Source organism: Pinus tabuliformis, chromosome X (genome assembly GCF_031772625.1).
Source record: "Pinus tabuliformis cultivar Carrire ecotype Pingquan chromosome X, CPIR1, whole genome shotgun sequence".
Classification (NCBI taxonomy): domain Eukaryota; kingdom Viridiplantae; phylum Streptophyta; class Pinopsida; order Pinales; family Pinaceae; genus Pinus; species Pinus tabuliformis.
Window position 1 is genome coordinate 1630430225 of NC_142308.1, and position 15579 is coordinate 1630445803.

Below are 15579 nucleotides of genomic sequence, written 5' to 3' on the forward strand. Positions count from 1 at the left end.
TATCTTTCTCCAAGATTCCTTTAGGTTCTTCATGATGGTCCATTAGCTGCTTCTTCCCTGCAAGTGCTCTCTTGTAGCCCCTCCTTGGATTCCTCCTTAAGCATCATACTATCATTTCAACATAATAGTACCAACAAATGGAATTCACTAATGACAAGACAACATCAATCTTAAAATCTACTAGTCTATCTTGTTCCTTATTCAACATATTGATCAAGATAGGACAAATTGCAACACTAAGAAGGAGGTTGAGGATTGCGCAGTACACGGTTCCAGGAGGAATTTATCAAGGTTTAGTCATTGTGACTATGCAATGCACAGTGCTTGAGAGACTCGAAGACATAACTACGTAGTTGAAGGAGCTAGTGACGCAGTGAGGCATGATTGCTCATTGTGATTGAGGAATGCACAGTCCTGGAGGGACTGAAGTAGGTGACTATGTAGTTAAGAAAGTCAAGGAATAAGAAAGGCTTTATTGCTGATTGAGACTTCACAATGTGAAATGGAAGCCTAACTGAATAGTGAGTGCACAATTGACAGATGCAGGAGGCAATGACTAAGTTCTGAAATTGCATAATGCATAGTTCTTGGAGGCAGCAACTGCGTAGTGCATAGTTCCAAGAGGTAAACATGCTTCATTATGACTTAATATTGTGAAATGTGCAGTTCCAAGAGAGATCTAACAAGTTTCGAAGACAATGAATGCTACGAAAATAACTAAGTATGGGTTGAGTTAAACAAGAGAGAACAAGGCATGCAAACAAGTCCTGAAATAGTGATGTCACACTCAGATAACATGAACACAAGTGACAAGAATGCTCAGTACTCAAAATCAACAAGCATACCTTGAGATGATAGCAAAGTGACACGTATTTCTAAGTGCAATAGTTGAAACATAGATTTGTGACACTTAGAATGCAAGTTACGACAGGAGTATCGAATGCAACCAAAACGTTCACCAAGTTATGGGAACATGTCTAGCACATATTCTTGTGGTATATATTATTAATTAATGCAAAAGAGTTTGCCATAGATGCCTCTAGTGATGCACGAAGGTGTAACACATGTAGGAGTGCAAATAGTTAAAAGAGACACTTGTGATGGTAAGAAAAAGTGAAGAAGACACTTGTAAAAGCTAAAAAATTTGAAAGAAACACATGTTGGAGAAAAGAGAAAAGCAAAAGTGATACTTGTGAAAGTGAAAGCAAGAAAAAATAATAGCCATGAAAGTGAAAGAAACACTTAAGAAAGTAAAAGTGTACAAAAGTGACAATTTAGAAAAATCACCAGAATGATGATACAATTGCAACTAATAATGGGAGAAATGTCAACTAAAATTGCGTATTGATTATATTGTTGGGAATCATGACTGTCGTAAGACCAAAAGCCACAGGTGTTAGTCAACGATTACATTGCTAGAGACAAGGATCCATGAGAGTTCGTTAGTCCATGTCACAAAATACAGGGGGAGTGTTAGTTTATCCAATGTCCAACAATCTCCCCCCCAATGCCAGCCGAGTGTGTATAGAAATCATGGCCTATGATCTTATACCACTTGTTGGAAATACTGAGAAGGGGTATGAATAAACATTTCTTTTCAATTGTTACTTTTACCAGTTAGATCACTTATATTTAGAACATAAAATGGATAATAAGAATAAGTGATTTTATTAATTTCTTCTTTACAATAAATTAAGTACAATATATTTAGGGCTCCAACCCTAGATGAAGACATTGATCTTCAATCTCCCAGGCTATAACCTATATTTTGCAAGCACTAACTTGGACTTCCAAGGCTCCAACCTTTTCAATTTTGAGGTACCAACCTCAAGGGCTCCAACCCTATATCTGGTTCATGCTCCCACCTAGTTTCTTGAGTACTCCAACCCTCTAGGGCTCCAACCCTATCCTCCAAGGCACCAACCTTGTCTCTTCAACACTCCAACCTCTTGGGCTCCAACCCTTACTATAATAAGTCAATATGTACTTGGTTATACTTCACGGATCCCAATGTATTCTTCAACATGCCTTGTCAATCTTCAGTTATGCCTTCCCTTAGTCTCCATGTCACATCATCAATGACAACCTTGTCTTCTTAGAATGTATTGCCACTTCTCTTTGTGTCACCTAAACAAACTTCTCCAATTTTACTCCACGGGAGCTTTCAACAATGCATCATGATCTTTATCATCCATCCAATTCAACTTCTCTAAGGTCTTCAATAGGTCTTAAAAAAAATCAATAAGTTGCTTTAAGAATGTCCTCAAATTCTTCTTTACAAGGCTCCAAGAATTTCTCCAAGGAATCTTCAAAATATTCTCTAAAAGATATTTCAATGTTTTCTTCAAAAATTCTCCAAGTCTACTAAATAAGGCAACGTCAATGGTGCTTCAGTAGTAGTCTCAAATCAACTTTAAGGATCCTCAATCAATGCCTAGAAATGCAGAGGTATTTCTTTAAGAATGCCCTAAAAAAATGCTCAAATGTGTCAACAAATCTTCTTCACAAGAGGTCAATTAAATATGTCCTAAATCCGAATAGGTTTGCTATTAAGGTAGGTTTGAAGAAAGGGTTACATAAAGCTTTAAAAGGGCTCAATCATCTGCCTCAAAGGATACGCAATTACCAACCATAATTTCCAACGAATTATGACCAATTTGAAAGGTCAAACTTCAAGGCAGAAGTATGATTCTTTCATAGATCTAAAATACTATGCCACAGATATAAATGCCACAAATGAATGGCTCAGTTTATGCCACAGATCTGAAATCAAAGTCTTTACATAGTTTGCAAAAGTCACAAGTTCAAATTTCATAAGTCCAGGTTTGAGATCTTAGTCAAAGATTATACCACTTGAAATCTACGCACATGTCCACAAATCCAATCCTTCAAAATATATGCACATATGTTAGAAAAGGTCTGAAAATATTTTCATAAGCCTTTCTCAGATCCATAGGTAGTTACCATCCTCCTTCAAGTGACTATTCACAAGGTCTGTTCTTCTGTCCTTATGTCTGAGCTCTTTAAAGATATTTCAATCACTGAAAATGCCCCAACATAATTCTTCTTTGATCTCCTCGGCCTCCTTTCTACCTCTGTCTTCTTATATGCATTCTCTCTGAAATCTTCACCGAAATTGATTGGTCAAATGAATGTTTCAAATCTTCTTTTTATATGAGTTTGACGTTGAACTAAACAAACATGTCTTTTTAAAGGTAGGCCAACATGAATGTCCAAGTGTAAGTTGACTCAATATCAGAAATATATTTTTTTAACTTCAAAATTCATTATCTCACAAACTACTATGAGTTTCGGTACAAATAAGGGCTCATTAGAAAAGGAAAAATATACTTTATAAGATGTTATAGGTCTGATGATGGAAATATGCCCCCAAGGTGTCAAAAAAATATTTTTCTTTGTGATTGCGCTTGAATTTTTAGTGCAGAAGGTGATTAGGACAACAAGGCTTATTTTTTGTCACCAAGTGTTTTTAAGTGAGGTCTCCACTTGTTTTGTCTTTAATTCTCATGTCATCAAGTGATCTCCAATTCCTTCATTTTCCATGTCATCAAATTTAATGTCACCATATATGTCATTATGATAGCGTAATGATGTGCCATTACCATATGCAACATTCATCATTTTGTTAGAGAAAGGGCTAGATCATCACAAGGAGAGATTCTTCATCAAGAGCCACTATGAGCATCAATAAGAAGGACTTCTTCATCAAGAGTAAGGACATCATCATGATTTCTAGGGTTTCTTCATCAAGAGCAAGGACACAAGACGTTATAGTGTCTTCATGGTTAGTTCAAGGACATCTAGGACATTATGAATAATAGGCATCTACGACAAGACTTATTCACATGATAATGGCATCATTAATAGCTTGAAATCTTCATTAATGGCATCCTTATCAAACAAGAGGGACTTGTCATCATGAGAAAGGACATCATCATAATATTCATGAGGTTAAGATATCACAAGAATATTTTCCCTCCCAATAGTACCATATTGACATCAATGAAAACCTTGATTAAGAATCTCCCCCTTTTTCATTGATGGAAATATTCTTTCCCTTCAACATTCTCTCCCCCTTTGACATCAATGGAAAATGGGGTGCCCAAGTACTCCCCCTGTCAAGCTGCTTATTTTCATCATATTTTACTTATCAATAGTATTTCTTCATAGGTATGTTACTCCCCCTGTCATGGTGCTCTTCCTTCTGGAAATGTGGTCCATGATAGACGTTTATACATTTCTTCATGTGATGAACCAACTCCCCCTGTCTACATGAACTCCTCTATCTCAAGAAAAATTACTTGCTTAGTTATCAAATGGAAGAAATCCTCAATAATAGTCCATCGAATGAGTAAGTGATAATGTTCTCCAATGGAGTTTCTTCTGATAGATGATCTATCAAAAGATGATTGTCCATGTGACTCATTGAGGATTTCGTAGGGCCCATTCATAGATAGCTTCTGTAAGAATGTTTAAGAATCATAAGCTCCCCCTAACGATAAGCATGGTTTCTTTTTGGCAGAGTCTCATCATAAAATACTTGGAATATAAAGGATGACTTCATCATATCAACAACATGTAATTTTGGCTAGAGTGTTCAAGATATTTTTCAGATGTAGCTTTCTTCCTTCTCCACTTTCTTCTTTGGCTTGGTTTTCATGGTTCTAGCTTGTGTAGGGACCCAATTCAAGTCACAATCACATGCCATATGTCCAATGTTATGGAAATTGAAGCACTCCATCTTATTTATGAATGATTAATCATGAATTCATGTTGCAAAGTTGCTTCTAGGAGATTGACAGGGAGCATTATATTTGTCTTTGTGATATGTCATACAATATTTTTCCATGTGCCCAAAGACTGTAAAGGGATAGAAATAACCAGGAAATATACTTTGGTACCTGGAAGATGAAGATTTATTGATGTACTTCTAAAGTATTTTTTCCTTGGGATTCTTTGATGATATTCATTACCTTTTGTATTCTTGACACCATCTACAAGTCTCCTTGGAGTAGGATTTCTTCCATTTTGTCTTGACTCTTTTTCTCTCATTTGATGGACCTCAGAGCATCAATATTTCTTCCAGGGTTCCTCACATCTTTGTTGTTTGAAGCATTAGGGTTTGCATCATTCTTTCTTGAGGATTCACCTGCATAGCCAAGACCTGATTTATCAATGGGAGACCTATAATGACTTAGGATGTAATCTAGGGTTTGAGAAATTTTCACGTTCTTATTCAACAAGTCAACTTCCTTTTTAAGAAAGAAAATTTCTTTCTTCATTTCCTTACATTATTAATCCCTCTTTGATAGAATGATCTCCATTTCTTCCTTCATCTTGGTTGCTTCACATGATTGGGCCTTAAGAGAAGTGATTTTTAGTTTTAGCTTGGTGATGTCATCATCCTTTTCTTCTAGTTGGCACATCATAGTGTTTCTCTCCTTTTCTTCTTCATCAAATTTTCCTTCCATGAATGCCAAAGCATCCATCACCTTCTCACCTCCTTCTTCTTTCTTTCTTGCTTCTTCTAGTTGAGATCTAAGGGAGGAGACCTCTTCCTTGTATTGAGCAATCTCTGCTTCAAGTTTTTTCAAGTTCTTGAGTATTTTTTCATGGTGGCTTGACAGATTTTCTTCCCTTTTATTTTCCTTACCCAACTGATTTGTCATGGATATGAATTCTTCATGATTGTTTCCTTTGTTTTGATGAAATTCCTCCTTAATTTGGTGAGCTTCTCATTTGTTTCTTGTACTTGAAGCTTGAAAAGGTCAACTTCCTTCCTTGTTTTGTCCTGGTCACCTTCTTACGCTTTCTTATTAAGTTCCTCATTTTCCTTTTTCAAATTGTTAATCTCTTCAATGGAAACTATAAGTTTAGTCGGGAGATCTTCTTCAAAGCCTTCTTTGCTTTCTTCTTCTTCTAGGTCTTCTTTGGCCTTGATGTCATCATTTTTATTTTTAGCTTCCTTTATGGGTTTTGGATTTCCTTCTCTGTTTTCATCATCTTCTTAACTAGAGGTCATGGTCAATGCTACTTTTGATTGAAGGTCATGAAGTTTTTCCCATATGTCTTTTACTGACGAACATTTTTCCAAATTTGCCTTTATAGAATTTGGTAGCCCATTCAAAATTTTATTCATTACTCTTGTATTATACTCCTTTGATTCATCATCCATCATGCTATCAGTAATCACTCATTCCCATACTCAAATTCCTTGAGCCATTAAGAAATTTCTCATTCTTACCTTCCATACATCAAAGTTTCCATTGAACAGTGGAACTTTCTCAATTTGATTGTCTTCAATTTTCATGGTTGAGCAAGAGACATCTTTTGGAGGATTGGAGGCTTTCTTCCTTGGCTCTGCCATTTGTGTTCTAAGGATCAACCTTCAAGCTATTAGGCTTTGAGTGAAGGTACTGGCTCTGATACCACTCGTTGGGAATCATGATTTCCATTAGACCAAAACCTGTAGCTGTTAGCCAGTGATTGCATCGCAAGAGATAAGGATCCATGAGAGGCAGTTATTCCATGTCATGAAACACATGGGGAGTGTTGGGTCATCCAATGTCCAACATATATGTATGGATTGCGTAGTCTCTATCTCTAAGAATTACGCAATCACTATCACCAGAGATTGTGCAAGCATTTCCTTTTAGGATTACGCAGTCATCATCCACAAGGAACTACACAGTCAATGTCCTTAAGTAATGTGCAATCACTATTATTAGGATTTGCACAATGACTATCATCAAGGGTTGCATAGTGCTTAACTTTATAGGGTGCAATTGGACTACTAGGCTTTCTAGAATGAGGTGTGCTTATGAATGCATCACAAGTGAAGCATGTATAAGAAAGTGACTTTCGTAGTTAAAATATGAGTAGAAGACTTGAACATTTAGCAAAACACCAACTAGCTATGAAGAAACTTGGAAAAACAGATCATAGTATCACAAGTAGGTTCCAAAATTCATGTGTAAGAAAAAATTTGGAGGGTGTTGGTGGCAGCGATAACATGCCTTAAGAGTTTTTCTCAGGCATACGTGTAGTACAATGGCATATGGAGTCATCAAGCTATAGAATGGACCACTTGGAGGGGTAATAGGTTATCAAGTGTAAAAGTATACCAGCTTGAGGTGGAGAATGCGATATTTCAGGTGAGATGGTTGCTAAACCATGCACATTAAAAGGTGTGCTAGATAATTGGTAGATAGACTAGCTAGTTAGACATCTAATCTAATAGATGAAAACATTTTTATATGGAATTTAATAGAAAATGATTGGGACCATGTCAGTCACTGTGAGTCAATTTTAAGGCGGGGAATTTTAGGGTGGTTAGAGTAAGCTTGACTTAGTTAAGTTATATGTGGTTTTCGAGCTCAAAGTTTATGATAACCGATGCTTTTACCCATGGTATTATTCTCCAATGTAGCTTATTTAAAGGCCAAAAAAATCAATGTTAATTCATCCCAATGGCTATTGGGAACAAAAAAATGGTGTCTTGAGACCACCACTTCTCTTCATGTTGTGTGACCCTAACAATGGCTTGGATGGCGGTGGCTTCTTGTAATTTGTAACATACCCATTGTCTTAATGCTCAATTAAGGGTACCAAGTATCAATTTTTTCTTCTTCTTCAAGAGATTAACAATCAACTCTGATACCACTTTGTCACATGCCCAATTCCCTTAATGACTTAGAAAGGTTATTAGGTAACAAAAATTCTCTATTTATTTTTACTATATTGAAAATAAGATCTGACACCACTTTGTCACATACATCTACTAAAATTATCCTAACCACAGTTCTAGAAACATGATTTTCATCTCTGATATACTTTGTCAAACACTACTTGTAAACCTTTCTTCAAATACTTTGTATATAACCAATTAAGTATTATTTTTCTTATAGAAATTTTGTCAAACATTTGTTATGAAAACAAATTAAAAAATTGCTCTCATTCTTCTTGTAACATACCAACTAAAATATACCATTCAATCGTGTAATTTTTTATTGTTGTCTTTGACATATTTTATCAAATTATTTGTACGCAAATTGTAATAAATCACCTTTAACACATTTATTCAAATGATTTTAGTGAACATAGGCATTTATCAACTACAAAATTATTATCCTACCAAAATCCTAACATACACAATAATATCCCGATCGATAGAACACCATATTCATTGGAGAATTTCATCAAAATGTTTGTATGCAATGAACCATTAAACCAATTTAGGAATTTCCTCAAAAAATTTGCATGAAATATAACATAGAAAATTCCTAAAGGAATGGTTTCTAAGTTATAGAATTCCAATTTTTGAACTAACTAAATCATTAGTGAGAGATCCCATAACTATGGTCCATGTTTCATCCTCTTAAACCTCCCAAACTAAAAGTTTTAGTATAAATGCCAACATGACCTGTTTGATGCATGGTTTTTGGAGCATCCATGAAGCTCAAATTCCTTTGATCATATGTCATGAAGGATCATAACCCATGATTTAAAACTTGGACCATATGACCATGAAGAATACTCCTCACTATGGGACACATTTAAGCTTTTGTAAGATCCAGAAAGAAATGTTAGAGAAAAAATTCCAATACGACCTGTTTAAAGATGCATTGATAAAGACAAAATTCCTCTAATCATGTTTCCTAAAGTTGCATGACCCAAGATCTAAAAATTGGACTAGAGGATGCACAGCATTTTCCCTCACTCTTGTCCAACTTTCAGCTTCTAAAGCCTCCAAGAAGATAAATTATAATAGAAACACCAGCATGACCTATTTGAAGAAGAATTTAGGAAGCATATCTTCATCAACCATGGCATTGCTATAAAAAAAAATTGCGCATATGTCTTCATTGATGTCAATTGTTGTGCCATTGGTTTCAAAATATAGTACCATGTGTTATAGACATTTTTGTGCCTTACAGCATGAAGCATGAAATGTCCATAATTTGAGGGATCCAAAGTCCCTAAACATGTTGTTCCTACCCCTAGAGGAACAAGGTCAGCAAACAACAACACTAAATATCAGTAGTCCACTTGAAAACACTCAAAAAAAAGCTAATTCTGGATCATGTCAACTGCTCCACTGAGCATCTGCGCTGAATGTCAACTGCTCCACTGTCTACCTGCGCTGAATGTCAACTGCAAAGAAGGCTACATGCGCTGGGCGAGTTGGGACATGTGGCACAGTCATTCCTCAAGGTGTCAATGCCCAGGAAGCTTCCAAAATGACACTTGGATAAGGGAATTCGACTGGTGATGAGTAAGAGGGTCTAGATCTCCAAGTGGAAGCAAGAACCTCCAAGTGGACTCAAGAACTGAAGAATAACTGAAGTGAGAGAGGACACTAGTCAGCTTCATGCCAGCCTCAAGCTGACTCATCCTTTCTCCAAAACTCCTATATATAGAGCTCTCTCATGAGGTCTAGGGAGGCTGGAATTTGGTGAATGTAAGGAAGTGCTGTTGGTTTGAGTTTAGAACTATTGGGTGATTTGCTTTGAAGGAGGTGAAGAGGAGATTTCTTTCTGCTGGGAGGTGATGCTGGATTGGGCCTTTTATGGTTGTATCACTTCCTGAACTTTACTTCTTCCATTAATAAAGCATTTGAGGTTCTTCTATAGGCATGTGTCTCAATGGTGCATTGTTATACTTGTGTATTTGATTTATTCTAATCCTTGAATCAATTATGAATGTATGCTTCTTGTAGTTTCCCTCTCTTGCCATTTTGCAGGATCTTGGTGTAGCTGGGCCAGTGAAAGAGCAAGGAGCTGGGAGCAAGCAGCAAGGAGAGAAGACTGGATCAACCATTAGCGAAAGACATCGGTTAGTGGATCTCTTTCTACCCTATTTTACTTTCATAAAGAAGAAATATTAGATAGCTTTGCTTCGATTGTTGCTGAGGTACTATCACCCTTAGAGTGGGATAGGGTCATTCCGTATTGGATACTTTTCCCAACAACAAATTGGCGACTCCACTGGGGATCGTATCTTGTTGGTTGTTTGTGTTTTTGCTATTCATTTCCTAAACACAGGGAGTACCGAATCGAACTGCATTTGGATCTTTCAAATGCAAAGTAGAGGGCAACTACTCTAGCTCAGTTTCTGGGCATGTTTATGATTTGAAGAGCTGATCCACAAGGACTCTGAACAGCTCTTAGTGATAGCTTTTCATCCTCCTAACTACCCTTTAGTGTGTACTTGATTGATAGCTTCTGATTTGGCCAAAAACTGTGAATTTTTGAGCAATCTGTGACCCGGAAACTGAGAAAAACGAAAGTTTATCTCTTCATTGCAGGCACTGTTAAGGCAGTCTGCATTTCATCGCAGGTCCCGAAGGGGCTACCTGTGCTGAATGTCAAACTGACAATGTACTACCTGCGCTGAACTAGGTTTGCCTTGTGCTACTGGGGTTCCCTCCTGTTTGTTGCCCTGTTTTCATCCTTGTTTTTGCAGCCTGTTATCAGTCAATGTACCTATCTGAAACCAACTTTCCTTGCCACTATTCCGCCTCGGTTGTATAAAGAAACTGTATTTTTTCTTTGTGTATTTCTTATATCATTTGTAGTTTCCCATAACGAAAGTGAACTAGTCTTGCTGTGGCCTCTTAGATCTAGACCTGTGATAAGTGTCGTTTTGATCTTAAGAGTTAGTTTGTTTGCTGTTCATAGCTGATTGAGCTTTTACTTTCGTCATATGTTTTGAATTTATATATTTCTAGTGTCAAAACAAGTAAATCTTAAGGTGTCTTTTGATTTTGGACAAAGCTTGTTTGCTTTCACTTGAAATTGAATTCAAAGTTATACAACAGCTTTCTTTTTGTAATACACCAACATTAAGAAAGAGAAAAGAAATACCTGCATTGTGCATGTGCATTTTGACAGCTTGTATGTTGATTTAGGGAAAAGTGCATTAGTGTGTGCTCTATGATCTGTGTGAAAAGATGATGTCTTTCTTTTCCCTCAGTAGTTAATATTTTCAAAGTTGAAAGATTGAAAAGCTTGCTTATCATCTTAGACTGCATTTAGGAAGTTGTATTATACATCTCGTGGTGATCCATAAAGGCAAACTGCTAAACAAGATCAACTTAAAATGAATTGAATTTACATAACAACGCATTGAAACATAACGCAAACACATAGAGGTCTAAGCTAGAGACGTGTTCCGGCGTCGTTAAACGTGATATCTTAGCGTTGAGTGGTTGGGTGATTCCTCCACGGTGAAGCGGTAAGTATCAATACGGACTTGTGCTCCCACGTACCGTCACGTATATATTGGGAGACCCCTATAGGAACAAAGCCTTTATCCATAGGAATCCGTGTCGACCGCCCTACTGATCGCAATGCAGTGAACACAGCATTCACGAAGATCAACCACTCATACCGTAAAACGTATTCTGTGGTTTTGCGAAAAGTTTGGCACACCCTTTGCCTAGAACTCCAGAGAAGTTTCTTTTGGCCTTTTTCAAACTCTATAACTGAAAAAGTCCATCCGAGCATTTGTCACTTCGGGCTCGTTAAAACATCGAAGGAGACTAGAGTCATCTTTAGCTTTTTCTCGACTCTTAAAAAGTGAAAAAGCAAGTTGTGTCTAAAGCGTCGTTATAAAATTTATTTTAAACGGAACATAATCACCTCCTATTCCTGCGTTGATCTGTAGGTTGAGAACATGGAATGCTCCAACCAAGGAATTCCACATGATGGAAATCCTAGTCCTTTCTCCTCTTGGGGAGAAGTTGGTGCGCCCCACATGGCCACATTGTCGCTTCCAAGACTGACAATTGGCCTGCCAATTTGGCTATTCTCAACCAATGTAGTTCAGAACACCATGGTTCCTGAACAGTCGAGTCAACAGTTAGATCAGTCTAGAGCTGCCCACCAGCCTTCTACTTCCTATAAATCTTCATCCAATCCTTCATCTTCGCAAGGTAGAGCCGGCAAAAGCCAAGCTCCCATGGAGAAGAAGGAGAAGAAGAAGAGAGAGAAGAAGAAGAAGGAGCCTAAGGCGACTGGGGGCAAGCAAAAGACATCTGACAAAAATCCACACACAGCACAGACCGGGCCTAAATCACCATGTGTCATATGTAGAGGAGACCACTTCCATAGAGATTGTCCCTGTATTCCCCGGATACTAAGGGACTGGTCCCCTCGTTTGCACAATTCGGGAGCATCAACCTCTGATAGCCATGTTGAATGCTTACCGTCAACCAGTGAAAGTGAAGGTTCAAGACAAAAAGGGGGAGCAAGATCCCCCTGCAGACTGTGTGAAGGTGATCACGCCATCCACCGTTGTCCCTTCTTAGACGAAGCGAAGAGAGTTTTGGAAGATCGTCCGGTTTCACCGTTGAGACTTCCTCCTGGATACAAAAAACTCGTGCCAAGTCCTTCGTTGGTTGAAAATACAGCTGGCCCGCTCAAGTGGTCAGCTGAAGTGTCAGTCATTGAAAATGAACCTACTGAATCTAGACCGGACGAAAGTCCAAAGGTCGAAACGGCAGTTGACCCGGTTCTTCCTTCAGAAGTTTCATCGTCAAATGACACCGTCACTGAAGATTCATCTTCAAATGACACCCTCACTGAAGAGAATAAGGATGACACCATCCAGATTCTTTTCATCAACACAGATTCTGATGAGCATCAGGGCAATGCGCCCATTCCTTTATCACAGGAAGGAACATCGTCAGGGTCATATCCGGCCGTGTATTCGGTCCCACCACCAAGCAACCTAGTTGTATCCTTTGATTGGAATCAACTAGGCAGACCCCGGTTGCCAGCCAGTATACCATTCAGAATCATAGTCCAAATATACAGAATGGTAATGGCCGGAACTATCATTGATGAGGGGGCATCTGTGAGTATCCTTTCCTCTATTGCTTGGAAAGCACTGGGTTCCCCGGCACTTTTACCTGAGATAAGAAATCTCTCAGGTTTCGATAAAGGAACCAGTCGACCATTAGGGATTGTTATAGCTCCAAATCTCACTCTTATGGTTTGTGATGCTGCACTTATGGCCTAGGGCAACCCCTCCTTCCAGACCTGGTCCAAAAATTTAAAAAACAGTGTTTTATTCCCTGTACGCGACTTTGCCCTGTGTTAAACGCGTGTACACGCGGGTCTGTCATACCCAACCCGCGTGTATCTATTAAAACACTTAAAAAAATATAATTTCCTCTTTTTCGGGCGGTGATCGCGGGTTTACCTGCTGGATCACCTGTTAGTGCCCGTGGCCCAACTGTTCCCAACCAACTCCTAACTAAAAAACTACTTTGGAGAGGGTATAAAAAGACATCAAAGGGAAGGCCAAGGGGAGAGAGAAAGGAGAGCAAGATTATTATGCTGAGATTTTTCCCTTAGACCAGGTCTGAAGTCCTTGGTGCATCCTGCACTTCCCCCATTTTGCATAGGAAACCCTTGTTTCCATGTGTATTGGTGATCATTCATCCTTGACATCATCATTGAGTAAGACTTGGAAGGAGCTCTTGTTGAAGGCTGGAGGCTGGAACGAATCCGGGAGGAAGCTTGCTTGGAGCCTGCTGAAGGTGTTCAGGTGATATCTTTCCGATATATGTACTTTATTTGCCTTTATATATAAAGAAACACGTCTTTGTTCCCGAATAATCTTTCTTTATGCTTATGAGATTCTTGTGTTGAATACTTATGAAAGTAGTTACTTAAAGATTATTTATAACTAACTTTATAGCATAAAGATGATTTATACATAAACTTCTATACATGTACTGTTGATTTCTTTGATTTGTTTGTCTTGCAGGTCAGAGAAAGAAGAAGGGAACTCCAAGAAGGGTTTGCACCCTAACGGTCTTCTCGGACGTAGGACCTTAGGTATGTACCCTAAACCTTAGGATTTGCTTAAAAGTAAAAAAGATGGCTGTGTGTGAGTGTTTCTTTGTATAAGCAATTTTCAGTCTGGTAGAGTCTCAGCCCAAAGGACTCTAGGGGTACTTTCCCTTCAACCAGAATTGGCGACTCCACTGGGGACAACATTCTTGTTGTTCCTAGTTTGGGTAGTCCTCAAGCCAATCTAGGCTCAGTGCCTCTGTTTGTTGGTTCTGACTGTTTGATATTTTCTTGAACTCCAAGCTGTTCCAGTTTTTCAGTTTGTGTTTTTTTATTTTTCTTGAAACACTTCATATACGCACTTTTTCTGGATTACAGAAGCGTATATACGCAAGTTGCACTAAGTAAAACCGCGTATACGCAGGTTTCCTTAGTTACAGTCGCGTGTACACGCATTCTGCAAATAATTGCAGGCGCGTATATCACATAATTTTCAAGATTTATAATTTTTCTTTTGGCTGAATGTCTGTCTGGTGGTTTGGGTCAGTTTAAAGCAGTCAATTTCCAGTGACAGTTCTCTGTTTAACAGGGGGCATCTTGTTTCGAACTCTCTCTAGGAGTGCTAGTCTTGTTTTTCGTTGTTTGCAAGCGTCATTGATTTTTGACACACAAGGTTTCTGTTTAAGAATCTTGATTGCTCTGTCTCGGCAGAGTGGGAAGATTGTCTTAAAATCTTTGTGTCCATTTTGTTTTCATGACATTTGTGTTTGCATAACGAAATCATTTTTATGACCACTTGCTCCTTCGTTTCGGGAAAGTTGTTTGTTACCATTTCCTTGAAACTTGTCTTTTGATTTCTTGGACTTTCATTGCTGCTTTTGATTGTCAAAAGCGACTTCGAACACATTTTATTTTTGTTGAGTTCTCATCATTTCATTGGTGTCAATTCACAAAAGTGTTTGGTTGCTTGTTTATCAATCATTGGTGTCAGTATTTTTGAGAGTTTTTCCTTTGAAAAAGACTTTTTGGTTTGATTGAAAGAAAATCTTTTGAAAGTTTTTGAGTTTCGCTTTCTTAAACTTGCTTCTCATCTGATTTCCTTTTTGCGAAGTGAAAGTGCTTTGTTTTTTATCTTAAAACTTGTTTTTATTGTTTGGACGAAATGATTAGTAACAAATCATCTTCTATCTAAGCATTTCAGTGGCAAGACAAAATTTGGTAAAGCAGCAACTTTCCTTCTTTGTTTTTAGAGTAGTCTTTGAATTGTGCATCCACATTTAGTTCTTGCATTAGGGAAAGATTTGCATCTCTTTTTAGGCATATTTAGTTTTGTTAGTTTTTGTGAGTGTGGAGTCTGAAAAGAAAAAGGAAAATTTTTGTTTGTATTACAAGTGCCTTCTGAACCTCATAGAAATTGCTATTCATCGAAAACAAAAGTGCATGTGCATGTAGCTAGGTTTTATTAATTTCTTTTGCGTCCATAAAACACCACAAGTTTCACCTACATTACCTTTGACTTAAAGAACAGCCTAATAAAATCAAGCGCTTAATTAAAATCCACTAGAACTTTTTGTTTTAGTTATTACACCAACAAGTTTAGGATTTTAGGGCCTTGGATTAGGCGAGTGGAGAGTTAACTCTCCAAGGCCACACAAAACGTCAAACATAAGAGTCTGATTAAAGAGAGTAAATCCAATAGCGTTAGGGAGACCAGGAAGACTCCGGATCTGGGAGTTAAGCACGAGGGTCTGTGAAG